This window comes from Lissotriton helveticus, chromosome 1_1, assembly GCF_964261635.1.
Source record: "Lissotriton helveticus chromosome 1_1, aLisHel1.1, whole genome shotgun sequence".
NCBI classification, from domain to species: domain Eukaryota; kingdom Metazoa; phylum Chordata; class Amphibia; order Caudata; family Salamandridae; genus Lissotriton; species Lissotriton helveticus.
In genome coordinates this window covers 98,843,503-98,859,400 of record NC_136057.1, presented here as the reverse complement: position 1 = coordinate 98,859,400, position 15,898 = coordinate 98,843,503, and the positions used below count along the sequence as shown (strand labels likewise).

Here is a 15,898-nt window from a genome sequence, read left to right as displayed (position 1 = left end):
GGACCTGATTCGATATTTCTATTTTATGCCCTTGTCCGGTTATAAATCAATAATATCCATACAACGGCATAAAAACCCTATTCATAATCAGTCGTAGCACATGCTGTCACATTAAGCAAGACTACTCCTCCAGCCCCCTAGAAAGCACACCGAGTTCTCTAAACAAAACCAAGCCTCCAGCAACCTGGGAAATCCCCATTGCCTTTGTTTTGATTTCGTCCTAGAACTCCTGTAAAGCACTGTAAGAACGACCAGTTCTTAGTGACATCTTTATTGACGTCTTATGTCCAGCTTTACGTCAAACCCGGCACCTTTCAGGTATAAATATACCAACGCTGCCTTAAGTAAACACACGGTGGTGATTCTGGAGCAGCTATCTACTTGCCCGAGAGCCCAGCTGATGCGAGAGCCCACAGACGCTGCCCCTCCCTTTTGACGCGCTGAGAAAGACGCTGTCTTTTCTCCTGCCGAGAAAATCCAGCTCCGGCGTTTCCAGCCTACCCTTACTGGTGACTGGGATATCGAGTCCTGAGAGAGAGATACCAGCCCTCCTGCTTTCTATTACCCAGGTACTGAACTGACTAAACCCTTACAGAGAATTCTTGAGTCAGATTCTTGGCAAAACAAACTTAACTTAAACTGCTACTTACTTACTCCTTCCCACGTATTAGGCTTAGGTCAGGTACACCGGGGTAGGCGTATTTAGAAGCACCATTTGAGTACGATTAGTCAATGTATATATGTATGTATATATTTTATCTATTTTAAAGTATCATATGGCTAAGAAACCGTATCAATGCTTTTACAGTATTATTTGATAATACTCCTTTTACTGTACGCACTTTACTTTACTATAAGTATTGCAATTGTAGCAATTCATTTCTCTTGTATGAGGAAGGAGACTGCTCAATAAATTATACCTTTTATTGAAAACGCCTGTCTCTCTTTTCTCTGCAATCTGGTGAAACTAAGTACGCACCTTTGACTGAGTGAAATAGCTGTCTTTTATTTTCACACGACTCTAGAGATGTACTTTTAATCAGGGAGAGCAAAGTTGTCATGTTTTATGGTTGTCAGAAGCTAATCCCTTCTTGTCTATCCAGGGAGGTTAAACTCCTCCTCGTTTATTCAAGAAAGTTTCTAGTGACCTCTGAGCTAGCTGGCAAACCTTAAGTCTAATATAGTCAGTAGAGACCTAGTCGACCTCAGTCCTACGTCTATACTGCTGAATATATTATTCCAATGTGCAGAGCCTATTGGGAATATAGGAACTACACTACAGCCCCAGGGAGGGACAGAAAGACTGTCCCTTTAGTTTTGGGGTGTAGAGACATTAGCATACCCATTCTGGGAAGCCCCCACTCCTCTTTCAGACAGGAAAAAAAATCCTTGGCATCTAGTGGGCTTTCTGCCCCCCTGGGGGGGCTGATCGGGGTAATAACCCCCATCTACCTCCCAGAGGGGAAGGCAGACTGTCGCTGTTATGTTTTGGGTGTGGGCATAGACGTGCCCATTGTGGGCAGCCTCCACCTCTCTATTATAAAAAAATAACAATAATCCCTGGTGCCTAGTGGGCTTTCTGTGACAGTTGGGGGCATTATAATGCCCATTTTGGGCAGCCCACACCCCCAAGTAAAAAAAAAGAATCCTTAGTGTATAGAGTGCCTTCCGCCCCACCTCCCCGGGGGGGCAGAAAGACTGAATATGGGCAAATTATTATGGGGGAGCAAAGGCCCTTACCCAAGGGGCCACTCCCCCCTCCCTGGTGTCTAGTGGTGGATCCCTGCTAGGGGATCGCCCTCTTGCGGTGCCAAGAGCATGTAGGAAGTGAAAGTGAAATGAGCCGATCGGCTAATTTCACTTTCACTATAATGAAGTCAGCACGCCATGACCGCCGATTGTCAGTATACTGGAAAAAAAGTGCCTCGGCAGCTGGATTTCAAAATAGTGGGCCTTGGACGTAATGGTTACATCCTTGGCACCAGAGTACCACAACCTTGGAAGTAATCGTATGTTCAAGGCATGGAAGGGGTTAGTAGATCTTGCTCTGACACTGATGTAACTGGCAATGCTTCCCAACCATGATGTGCTCTACATATGCCACATATATTATGTAATTGATGCTCCCTGCAACCAATATTTCTCTTGTTGATGTTTTACACGAATAAAACATGCAATCAAATATTTATGAGATAATTAGATGCAAACATACCTCCACCCTGCACATCCGGGGACAAGACTGCTGGAAAGAGATCGATGGGAAATGAGAAAGGTTTGGAGGTGAACAAAACACTGAAACATTACCTGAAAGAACAAATTAAAAAATAATTGTAAGGAGGAGATAGATGGAGATTAGAAATTACAATAGGGACAAGTAAGAGAAGGAAATAAACTCACTTGCCCTGTCATTTTTTACAGAGCAAAAACATTTTTACAAATGTGTTAAAAGTTAGCAAAGCACTGAAAAAAACACAATTTAGAAACTATAGAAACTGAAAACAGAAAAGCCTATGCATCTTGTTTTCAATGCCTATGATCAGAGAAGGGGACTTGCTGCATGCACAGGAGGATTAACTAAGTTATCTAGTGAGCCATGATGGTGCACCAGGTGCAGTTTTCTGTAGTCATGAATTCCAATGGTCCCTGGGAATTGTAGTCTTTTTATAACTGTGTTTAACATGGATGCTGATAAAGCAAGGGATGAAATGCATAATAGTTGAGAATTTCTGAATCTTTACACTTAGGAAAATCTCAATTCTGAGCATGCATATAACACATAATGTAAAGTGTGCACTAGGATTAAAACAAACAGATGGCAGGCAAGAAAAGAAGTGGAGAAGGGCAAAAGGGAAAGGGAGGGAAAGAAGCACAATGGTTGTGGCACACTTCCTGATAGCTTTAGAGCCGCTCACATTCACTATATGCTGCACTGAAGACATTTGGGAAACTGAAATCATAGCCGGCGACCTGAAAATTAAGCTGTATGCGGACAACATACTCCTCACTTTACCCTCTCCAAAACGTTCGCTGTCAGCACCGTCGTTCACCATATCAGACTTTACAGTATTTTCCAGGTACAAAATGAACTAGACCAAAAGTGAAGTCTTACCCTTGATGGTCTATACCACGTGGGAAGCAAATACCTTTTAAAACGTGAATATTACTCCTTCACTCGTGAAATTCATCCGAAACGGAAGACGAGGTACACAGTGATCCGTTATACTCGGAAAATTGTACTTGAAGAAAATAACTGTCCCAAAATGGCCGCTGCGTGAAAAGGAGGCTTTAGACGCACGTTGAATGCTTCCGGGTGACGTCACACACACACCATCAGAACAAGTTTTACCCAAGAGGGCCACAATGTGAAAACGAGGCTTGGCACACAGGCAGTCCTGACGCTGAGAAACAACGTCACACGCTCGTTCCGAGTACAGGAGAAGGAATGGAGGACACAGAATTTCAGCTCGTTGCTAAGGAACAGCAATACTCACAGGTGAGCGGTTGGAAATATAAGTTTCCTTAAATTGGTAGAAATAGCTTTGGATTTCGCCGAGTCAGTTTCCGACGCCTCAATCTTCACTTTTGAAGTTAGAGAGACATCACTGGGTTCGTTCTGGCCAGGTCCAACTGCTATAAACGCTGCTCTCGCTGTAAACTGCTTGTAAGTCCCTTGTAAGACAGCAGAACTCAAGAATCAGCAGGCACAAGTCGCCAAAATGTTGTAAATAAGCTCCTCCAGTCAGTTGTAATAAATAAGGAGATTTATTTAAGAGCACAGCAGTAAAGGACCCAGCGCCTGCTGACCAGTCAACCAACTGCCCAAGCAGAACCTGGAGACCCAAAGCTAACATGCTAATTCTAGAATGTGAAAGAGAGAGCATAGAGTAGAATAAAGATCATAGAGAGAACAGGAAAAACAGGCAGTAAGTTTACAACAGCATGCTGTTGGCCTGGTTAGATAGGAGGGAATAGACCGGCCGCTGGGTACTGGAGGTGAGGACACTGGGGGATAACTTAGTAAAAGTGGAAAAAGTGTGGTAGACGCAGTTGGCGTCTTTCACACCCAGTTACACTCCCCTGCGGTGATAACCACAGTGGAGGAATCCTGAGATCTACTAGCCAACATCCATCTGCCAAGTTTCCCCACCTCAGATCGCGATCGTCACGAGGAGGAAATAATGGAGGATGAAACTGCAAAAGCCATATGGAATTCGTCATCGGGCGAAGAGGTAGGCCTTGACGGGATACCAATCGAGCTGTATAAACGAATCTATGACGTTACAACGCAAACAATTACAACGCATGCCTTTACAAAGCGTGTTTTACATCACAGCTATCTTTACAACGCATGCTATTACAATGCATTTGTAGAAACTGCCTTCACAGCGCATTCCATTACAACACATACCATTACAACGCATAATACTTTTAGGGTAATAATGGGGAAAGTGTTGGTTAGTGTAGGGGTAAAATTACCATTCCAACTCCAGTGAGTGCAACAGTAGGGTAAGTGTTGGATAGTATAGGGGTAAAAATTACTATTCCTACTCCAGTGAGTGCAACAGTAGGGTAAGTGTTGGATAGCACAGAGGTAAAAATGACTATTCCCACTCTTGTGAGCGCAACCTTAGGGAAAGTGTTAGATAGCCTAGGGGTAAAAATGACTATTCCCATGTACCCCCAAACCCATACCCACCCTAATACAAAAAAAACTCCATTACTTATCTTATAATGCAATGTAATGGCATGTGTTTTAATGGCATGCGTTATAATGGCATGCGATGTAATGAAATGCGTTGTAGTGACATGTGTTGTAGTGACATGTGATGTAAATGCAGTTGCGTTGTAACACCCACGTTGTAAAGGTTGTAATGACTGTGTTGTAATGGGTGTTTCCCGTATAAACTGTTGGTTCAGGACATAGTCCCTAATTTGCTCCAAATGTTCAAGGAGAGCCGCCAAAGAGGCTGGCCACAATAGTGTATCGTAGCACCACCCGTAACCTTTCTGTAATATAATTTGAAGGAACTTTGAAAAAGCGTTATGACTTGTTTGAGAAAGGCAAATAAGGAAAGGTAACGTGTGCAGTTCTATGCAGGGAAGAAGACTAGTTATCAGTGGTGTAAGTTACAAAGAAGAGACCACGAGCAAAAGAATGTGAAACTGCTAAGTGGCTGTATGTCTTGTGTGACGTAATTCATTTCTGGCAGGCTTCACTTTCCCAGATCATTGAGAGTGCACTATGACGTCATTTATTTCTGGCAGGCTTCACTTTCCCAGTTCATTGAGAGTGCACTATGGCGCTGCGGGGACTGGATGCATCCGATTTGAATGCACTTTCTTTTCTTAAGTCACAAATGTATGGAAACCACTATCCAGCCATTGCCCTGAATGTTTACCCTCAGTGTCCTGAATATGCACCCATGCTAGTTACTCACCCTAGTTGCATAAGATAAAAAAGCAACGACTATGGCTTCATTGTGTAGAATATTGAAAATGCTTCACTTCTGAAATGATGAGACTGTGAAAGAACTATAAGGAGTCTCTTTGAAATGACATACATAGTGAAGGGAGGTCCTGCTGGATCGACACCCGTCCCACTTAAAGCCCTGCGTATGACACATGAAAGAAGCCTGTAAGCAGATACAAATACTATTCATGTGTAGAAAGCACGCGTGTTTACCTGCTAATAAACACCAAGCATCATTGCTTCACGGTGCTGACATCAAATGAAATGAATGCAGGCCCTGAATCTCTGCTTTAAACCAGTCGACTTGTAACCTTGTGACGCACACTGTGGCTGCAGAGCATCTTTCCTGTCACCAGGCTGAGCTCACAACCACGAATGCTGCAACCCTCTGAGCTGCCCTCACACCTTAAAGCACGGGCTCCAGAACCGTCCTGCCAGGAGTCTTCTGCGGCCTCGGTTGTCTCGTGCAGGTGTCACCACCACGAATGCTGCAATCCTATGCGCCACACCTTGACCCACTGGCTCCAGAACCCTCCCTGCCAGGAGGCTTCCGCGGCCTCGGTTGTCTCGAGCAGGTGTCACCACCACGAATGCTGCAATCCTATGCGCCACACCTTGAACCACTGGCTCAAGAACCCTCCCTGCCCATGGGCTCCCGCGGCCTCGGTTGTCTCGTGCAGGTGTCACCACCACGAATGCTGCAATCCTATGCGCCACACCTTGACCCACTGGCTCAAGAACCCTCCCTGCCCATGGGCTCCTGGGGCCTTGGTTGTCTCGTGCAGGTGTCACCACCACGAATGCTGCTATCCTATGCGCCACACCTTGACCCACTGGCTCAAGAACCCTCCCTGCCATGGGCTCCCGCGGCCTCGGTTGTCTCGTGCAGGTGTCACCACCACGAATGCTGCAATCATATGCGCCACACCTTGACCCACTGGCTCCAGAACACTCCCTGCCCATGGGCTCCCGCGGCCTCGGTTGTCTCGTGCAGGTGTCACCACCACGAATGCTGCAATCCTATGCGCCACACCTAGACCCACTGGCTCCAGAACCCTCCCTGCCCATGGGCTCCCGCGGCCTCGGTTGTCTCGAGCGCTCTCTGCTTTGAATCCAACCTTTGCCCCCTCGGATATCACTGCCTTCAGTCTCTCTTCAGCAGTGGGCGCGCAGGCGGCTGCCGTTGGTTATTCGGAGTTAAGTGCAGCTGACTCAGGGGTGGCACCATCCACGCTGGAGGCCGTCTCCCTGTTGCCACAGTTAAACAAAACATGGCGTCTCAGGCTGCGCACGCGCAGCACCGCGCGTCACAGCTACGCACGTGCGGTGCGAAGATACTACTTTCTATCGCCGAGGTCGGACCTTGCACGGAATGCAGCCTGTGCCCTGTGAACTGCCCATAACAGATATCTCAGTTCTAGTGCGCCTGCGCAGAGGAAAGACACTTCCCTCTCCCTCTCCATAGAGGAACCAGACCAAAGAGCTTTGTACTTCAATCTCAGCGTGTGGTGTGGCGCGAGGCGCCTCGTGCTCCGTGGCGGGAAGAAGTGTCTGTCCTCCGCGCATGCGCAGTTAACCTCGCGCTCATGGTTCAGTCCTGACCTCAGTCTCAACAGGGAGCACAACAGCCACATTGAACCCCAGGTGAGGTCCAGAGATACAAAGATTGTCTGGTGCTGGAGGGTCTCGAACCTGCTCTCCGGGGTTCATCTGTTGTTGTTGTTGTTGTCTGCATCGATCGATGATTATCTCGGTGGTCACATGAGAGTAAAAGCTGCTCATTTTGCTAATCCCTCCCTAACTTTCCAGAAATGTCAGAGCAGACAGGCTCGTCAAGCCTTCAAGGAAGTATGAGTGTGACGAGGCTGGTGTATTTATTCACCACTTAACTAATCAGTCTCCTGCACCTCCGTCCTCACTTAAGTCACAAATGGCACATTTGCTATTTTAAGGATTGTAATAACATCACTTTTGTATATTTAAGTCCATACAGATACTGAGAACAGCAAACCGCAAGTACAAAAATGAAAAGTACAGGGGCACGAGCCTTAAACAAAACAAAAAATAGGTTTTAGAGGGGCAGCGTTTGCAAAGTAGCATAGGCAGTGTGCAGTAATGTCACAGAGAGGGACAATGCAAGTTTATTATACCTCTCTTTAATGGTAATGAACCGTGATTCACGTATTATAAGCACGCACATGAGCAGTGTATGCTCTCATGTACATAAATAAAGAAGGCTTAAATGTATTTTGGTACAACAATGTGGGAGAGTTTTAATGAAACGTGGGGGAACATGTTAACATTAACTTTTATTGGCCAGAGCAAGTTTCCAGTGGGAGAAAGCTAAAATATTGTAATGCATGATATAGAATGAATATAGTCCTCTCTGAATCTGACTTGCATATCTATGTACTTTTTTTATTGCATTGCACAGATATTCTACGCAGTAGTCTATTATTAATTTCCATTTGCATGATAGCTGTGCATTACAGTTAGCTTATAGATGCCACTTCTTCAGCTATTTAATTCACTAATGGTGAGCATTTTTATTTTGGTGCCCGTAAATATTCTCTATCTCAGTGCGACCCTGATAGTTGGCAGCCCACTAGCGAGTCATTTGATATTCACTAAATGCCAGGCAGTTGGGGTATACCTGCTACTAGCTACCAAATGGGTGTTTGGACACACAACAAACTGGAACAAGCATTTGCAATGCAATTGGTCTCACATTTACGCAAGTTTGAGCTATTGGCATTGTAAATGACAATGCCTTTTATTTATGTTTTGGTTTTCAAAACATAAATAAAATGCTTTGTCATTTACAATCCCAATAGCTTAAACTCATGTAAATGTGCAACCTGTTGCATTGCAAATGCTTGTTATCTTCAGTCTCATGGTCTTTTTAGTAACATTAGAAAACTTAAATTTGAAGCTTTTGTGTGGGCCCTTATGGCCTAGGGCGCTGTACACACAACCATACATTTCTAATTCGTTGTCAACGAAAGTTTGAATTTGAATGATTCTGCCCAGGTTTAACCAAAAGCTGTCAGTTACTGAAACATTTTGCATAGTGTATTTTCCTGTCAACAAATAAACATGTGTGTGGCATAAATGCCTCAGTGGCCGCTTACTTCCTTGAAGTACTATTGTCCTTATAGTAAAGTCCCCAATTTAATTATATTCAAATGGCATTAGATTTATGGAACTCCCCCTTCCCACCCCACAACAGAAGCAATCCTATGGATTACCTAGATACCTGTGTGTGTGGTTTGATTGCCACAGTTGTCCTTGAGGACTCCGGTTCTGGTGTGCATTACTGGGTCAATGGTGAAACATGAACATGAAACCTCAGTCAACGCGTTTCGTTCTAGACGTGAACTTCGTCAGGGCTGGAAGTAGAAACATAAATATAATACATAAGTATCAAATACATGCAAAGTGTACAATTCCAACGTACATATAAACAAAAAAACAAAACATTCTTGGACCATAGATAAATACAAGACCTAAAGGATTTAACACCTAAAGAAATATTGCAAAAACACATTTTGTACATAAATTAAAAGGACAATTTATACAAACAACAACAAAAAAATAATCACTATGAATAAAAACCTACACCCGAGTGAGTATACATGATACTAAAAAACTATTACAAATGAGCCTACGCAATAGAATTAGCCCAAGCGTGTCAGTCACTAGCTGGTGAGATGGCGGTCCAGCAATTACATATTGCCAACAAGGCTCCAAGTTTTTTAACCATATGTTATGCAAAAATTGACGCTAACACAGCGATGCTGGGACATGATTAATCACTGTATGCATTATGAGAATGGAACGTAATACGTCACTGTTTGCAAAGCTTGAAACCAGAAAACAGAAAACCACAAACCGTTTGTAAATTTGTAAAACAAAAAAATATATATTATTATTGGTGAGCGAACCTTTTGCGAGTTGCTGTATAAATCAGAAAGATTGCAGTAATAGAAAAATGTGGCCAAAAGGCTGTCATTTTAAAACCTTATGTTGAAAGACAGTCACTTTAAAACATTATGCTGGAGTCACAAACCAGTGTGATGCCTGAACATGGCCCCTAATAATTTTCTAACTGGAGATATACCTGCAAATTTGCGCCGATGTCAACAAGATCATTGTTAAAATGTACCTACCCCGGAATTTGGAAGATAGGTCTGAGTCACGGTACTGCAGACGAGGAAGTGATTTGGTCTCGAAATCCGTCAAATCATACATCAATTATTGTAGTCTCCATGATAAGGGCCAATGCGAGCTAGCAAAAAAATTAAGATCGAAAAATATAACCGTAAATAATCACACCATTTTTCTAAAACGCACGTCTTAAAAAATGCTTCATAATACATGCAAGAACAGTCCAAAAGCGTGCATAAACACCGTACTTTCGCCTAAACTAACACCGTGCTAGTGAGTCATCCAGTCGTTGACAAGAAAGAATAATAAGGCATGACTAAGTGCACACGTAGTAAGCTGAATCTTAAAAAGAGGGGCCGGCACAGCCACCCGTATGGATATCTGCAAAAGATGTGATTGGCACAGCGGTCACATTGTAACGATACTATATCATGAAAATAGAATGTAAAAGTGCCGAGACACTGTCTGCACTATAGTTCACCAATAGCTAATTGTTACAAAAGGGGCAAAGTGGCCGTCAGAAATTCCTACCAATGAATCCCACATAGCCCTACTCATACAGTGATATGCGCTTACCTCAAATCAAAGTGTCGGTGTCTCGGGTCTTCACAGAGTGAATGGCGCACACAATCAGGCGTCTTAAATAATGCCTAGTTCCCGTCAAATACAGGGAACTGAAAAGATTTTTAGAAAAAAGACTACGTTGGCCACAATCCAAGTTCCGTTTAGCGGAAAGACAGACATACTCGTAATAGTAGAAACAGTAGAAAGAACAAGGGCATCACGTGTTACGTAACAGTTCCGCTTCGGGTATATTGATTAAAGTCATAGAACCCAAAAAGATAAAAAAGAAGAAAAAGTAAAAACAAAAAACACAATAATACCCAGTGTATATTATACGAATTCAGATGACACCTAACATATCCATGCAAACAGAAGGCCGCCGGATGTCCTGTATGAACCTACTAATGGTTCCAACTGTAATGGCCAACCGCAATCTAATGTGGCATATCTCAAGAATGCAAATTGTTCAAAGCATATTAATTCAAAATTCGTGCCGTAGGAAGAAAAAAAAAATAATTACAAACTAGTGCCAAACGGAATACATACATACCAATGTATTCTGAAGAAAAGAAAGAGAGAAACGATACTCTTATTTAAATCTTAAAAGAAAAAATAAACAGAAAAATTACAAACTATGGCCAAACAGAATACATACATGCCAATGTATTCTGAATCATTATTCCATAATGGGGAAAGAGAGTGGCTAGGAAAAGTCAGTATCTCAACGGAGAGGGTAAAAACAGAAACTGGTGTCTTAACAGAGTATGTACTTTGCAGAGGGCAACGCCCATGGGGAAATACCAGAATAAAAATGTGTCTTATTAAGCAACAACAGTTGGGTAGCACCAAAATCAGTCAGCAGGAATAACTGCTGAAAAGTCCACAGTCTATACAGGAATCAGAACAGAGAACATATGATGGCCACCACGAACATATAAATTACATGCAAAATTTCCTAAAAGTGGACAGGAAGCATATAATGAATCAAAAGGGTGGGCAGACTGTGTATATATATATATATATTGATGGAAATAGCCCGGAAATAAGCTAGGTTAGTCAGGGATGATTTCAGTTGAGGAAATGGTGGAATTCATGGTCCGTTTTATGACCTCTGTCCACGGCCCTCAATCTACAAATCCATTTAGCTTCCACCTGTCGCAACGTGAGTTCTCTATCCCCACCCCTGCTGTTTGGTGGCACATGGTCAATCCCCAAAAATTTGAAGTTTGTATCCCCATTATGAGCATTGCGATAGTGATCAGTCATTGGGTATCTATTGTCTTCATGGACAAGTGCACGGCGATGTTCCTGAATTCTCTTCTTGAGATTACGTGCAGTACTGCCAACATAGATCATCTTGCATGGACATTCCAGAATATATATCGCATACTGCGTGTTACAATTAATAAAGTGTCTAATGATATATTTTTTACTGCCATTATATTCAAACTCACTGCACTTATTGAGACCAAAAATACAAACATTGCACGTGGAACATGTGTAAAATCCCCCAGGAGCAGGTGGAAACCATGTGGTCGGCGGTTTGGTGGTAATGTAACTTAGGCAGAGTGTATGTCTCAATGTTTTACCCCTTCTATATACAAGTGAAGGTCTCTGGCTAATGAAGGGCCGCAATTTGGGAATGTCCACCAATAAATGCCAATGTCTCCTAAATGCTTGAAAGATCTTCTTACTACGTGCAGTATAGTTTGTGTAAAATGAGACCTTGTCTCCATGGAAACCAGTACCTCTGTCCTTTTTGGTATTTTTCGTTTGCAATGTACCTATTCTAGGAAGGTTTTGTATACGACGTTCTGCCTTGTCTAGTGTATCCTGTTCATAACCCCTCTTAGCAAATCTTTGTTTGATATCCATAACGTTTTTCTTAAATTCAGTCTCCCTACTGCAATTACATCGTGTCCTAACCATTTCCCCATAGGGGATATTGGAGACAACTGATCTGGCATGTGCACTGGTGGCGTGCAGAATACTGTTGCACAAAGTAGCTTTCCTAAACAAGGTGCTCTGAACCACGTGGTGGTGGTGGATGTGGTGGCGGTGGATGTGGTAGTAGTAGACGTGGTGGTGGTGGTGATGGTGGTGGATGTGGTTGCGGTGGATGTGGTGATGGTGGTGGACATGGTGGTGATGTATGTGGTGTACATGGTGGTGGTGGACGTGGTGGTAGTGTTAGATGTGGTGGATGTGGTGGACATGGTGGTGGTGGACGTGGTAGTGGTGGATGTGGTGGTGGAGGTGGATGTGGTGGTGGTGGACATGGTGGTGGTGGACATGGTGGTGGTGGAGGTAGTGGTTTTGGTGGATGTGGTGGTGGTGGTGGTGGATATGGTGATGGACGTGGTGGTGGGTGTGGTGGTGGTGGTGGATGTGGTGGTGGTGAATGTGGTGGTGGTAGGTGTGGTGATGGTGGAGATGGGTGTGGTGGTGGACATGGTGGTGGACGTGGTGGTGGTAGTGGATGTGGTGGTAGTGGATGTGATGGTGGTGGACGTGGTGGTGGTGGATGTGGTGGTGGACGTGGTGGTGGTGGGTGTGGTGCTGGTGGACGTGGTTGTGGTGGAGGTGGGTCTCATGGTGGTGGACATGGTGGTGGTGAACGTGGTGGATGTGGTCGTGGTGCACGAGTTGGTGGACATGGTGGTGGTGGTGGTGATGGACGTGGTGGTGGATGCGGTGGTGGTGGACATGGTGGTGGTGGTGGACGGGGTAGTGGATGTGGTGGTGGTGGACTTGTTGGTGGACGTGGTGATGGTGGTGGACATGGTGGTGGTGGACGTGGTGATGGTGGTAGACATGGTGGTGGTGGACATGGTGGTGGTGGACGTGGTGGTGGTGGTAGATGTGGTGGACGTGGTGGACATGGTGGTGGTGGATGTGGTAGTGGTGGATGTGGTGGTGGGGACGTGGTGGTGGTGGACATGGTGGTGGTGGATGTGGTGGTGGTGGAGGTGGTGGATGTGGTGGTGGATGTGGTGGTGGTAGTGGATGTGGTGGTGTTGGCTATGGTAGTGGTGGACATGGTAGTGGTGGATGTGGACATGGTGGTGGTGGTGGACGTGGTGATGATGGTGGACATGGTGGTGGTGGACTTGGTTGTGGTGGATGTGGTGGTGTAAGTGGTGGTGGTGGACGTGGTGGACATGTAGCACAGAATTCCCGGGAGCTATAAATACACGCTGAAGTCAAAATCCTTGCTTTATATCGATTTTACGCGTGGACGATCCCGTCCCACGCGGTGCAAACTCTGTGCCCAGCCAGTATTTTGTGTGGGACCGGCCGTTCAGCGTTACTTGCATCTCGGCAGGTCGCCAGATGTTTACTACCAGATTTAAGTTTTATGGGCATCACGAATATTGGCCTTTTCATAGATCAGGTTTTTCCCAATTGTACAACTTGAACACAGCAATCCGCCACAAAGAAACAATATTTCCTCAAAAAAGAGTTACTTTCTCGCAAGTTCCCTTTAAAAACGCTTTCCTTCCCATTATCAAAGCTGGTGCGGGTTAATGATCTTTTCATATCGGAACAAATTAAAAGGTGCAGCATTTAAAATGTTAACATAATAACCCACAAGCAGATATCTTCGCAGACTAGGGCCCTTAAGCGCTGTATTGGCGAAAATTACAGAAAATCTGTGAGGGAACACAGACATTGACATTTTACACTAGGGCAATCCCCACACACGCACGTAAGCATGCACACACGCACCATTCTCTGTTCTTGATCACAGAGCTGCTTTGGGACTTGTCAAATTAAAGTGTGCGGCCTGCTGTGTTTTTCTGAGTGATTACACCCCTGTGCGTGTGGATTACCCATACCTTAGAATACTCATGAGCGGCAGGAGTAAACAGCTGCGGAATAACTGCCCCCTGCTGACTCATGGCATGCAATCCTACTCGGAGCCTCGTATACCACACATGTAATAATACAGAACAGAACAGCCTTTCGAGTGGATGACAGTGTAGGCCACATAACTTTCAAGCCAGTAACTCCCCCATGCATGCACTCATCCTGCACACACTTTCCTCAAAGCGACTTCCTAGCTGGTGACCCACATGCATGCACTCACCCTGCAAACACTTTCCTTAAAGCGACTTCCTAGCTGGTGACCCCCATTCATGCCTTCACCCTGCACACACTTTTGTCGCAATAACTTCCGAGCCAGTGACCCCCCATGCACGCACTTACCTTGCACACACTTTCCCTGCGGTGACTTCCTAGCAGGTATTCACCATGCACACACTCACCCTGCACGCACTCTCCCTGCAGTGGCTAGTGGCTACCTAGCTGGTGACCCCCTTTGCACACACTTTTCTTGCAGTGACTTCCTAATCAGCTGTGGCGACTTCCTAGCTGGTGACCCCCATACACGCACTCCCCTGCACACACTTTGTTGTAGTGACTTTCTGCAAGAAGCCTCTCTATGCACAATCTCACTGACGCACTCCCTCTGATATAACGTCTGCACAATGGTTCCCGGTGCACACATTTCTCTGAAGACACGCGCCTTACACACACTTTCCATGAGGGGTGTCACAGCGATATATGTACCGCCAGCGCGTTTTCAGTGCGTTTTCAGGGCATCGGTGACGTATCACGCACTGCTGGCAGACAGTTGTTCTCAGACACTACCAGCACTCACAGTCCCCTCATAATCACGCTGCACACACCTTCAACGAGCAGCCCTTCATCGCTGCACACAGCCCTCCAGCAGACAGTCATAACACACACTGGTTCACTCTCTCCTTGCTTTATCACCACCTGCACGGATGCAACCTTCACACGGTGATTCCATACACTCACTATCACCCGTGCACCCATCCACTCTCCCCACATTGACTTCTTGCAGTGTGCGCCCTATTCACACCTCAACCACACGCGTGCACACACAGTCCTGGTAGACAGGGACTTCCCCCCCATACAAACTCACTCCTTTCAAGATCTCACTGTGACGGCTCACTACCAGACTCGCACCTCTGATCACTCCCCGAGTTACACCTTCAACCAGTGACGCGTTGCCCTGCCTCCCTCCGTCGGGCATCCAATCTCACACCAGAGGAGCGCCCGTTTACACACTTATCACACTATCTGCTCCATCCTTTAGTTGTTGTTAGCCACTGCCATGGCACTCCTCACTGTGGTAGTGCCCCCAGCCTCACCCTTGTCGATGCCCTCGATGAAGTCTGCAGCGATCCCCTCTCGTGCACAGCTCCCAGGTACACGTCAGTGCCCTTCTCCCACCAGCAATGTCTCCTCTCCCCCCTTGCAGGGCATCCCTTGCCCCCTGCAGTCTACTACAGTGCCCTTTCGCTCCCTCTTCAGCACATCTGTTACCCCCACCAGGCCCTCTCTCGCTCAAGCAGTGCAGCTTTCACACCACCTGGAGTTCTTTCTCACCTCTAGCAGAGCCCCTCTCACCCTTAGTAGCGCCACTCTCATCCCCAGCAGCACCCCTCACAGCATCCTCTCACCACCCCACAGCGCCTCTCACATCCTCGCAGCGCCTCTCACATCCTCGCAGCGCCCATCACGCCCTCGCAGCGCCCATCACACCCTCGCAGTGCCCATCACACCCTCGCAGCGCCCATCACACCCTCGCAGTGCCCATCACACCCTCGCAGTGCCCATCACACCCTCGCAGCGCCCATCACACCCTCGCAGCACCCATTACACCCT

General features: G+C 45.8%; 2 protein-coding genes across 2 annotated transcripts in view; one reads left to right on the top strand and one right to left on the bottom strand.

Moving 5' to 3' along the window:
• The window catches only part of LOC144757471 (uncharacterized), a 72,392-nt gene extending 62,617 nt beyond the window's left edge, over positions 1-9,775 (bottom strand). Inside the window, 3 exon segments of the mRNA XM_078646384.1 lie at positions 2,213-2,304; positions 8,727-8,859; positions 9,640-9,775. The gene's annotated coding sequence lies outside the window, so the exon portion shown is untranslated.
• Positions 7,017-15,898, top strand: part of LOC144757632 (uncharacterized) — a 118,625-nt gene continuing 109,743 nt past the window's right edge. The window contains exon 1 of the mRNA XM_078646393.1: positions 7,017-7,114. The gene's annotated coding sequence lies outside the window, so the exon portion shown is untranslated. The remainder of the gene's footprint in view (positions 7,115-15,898) is intronic.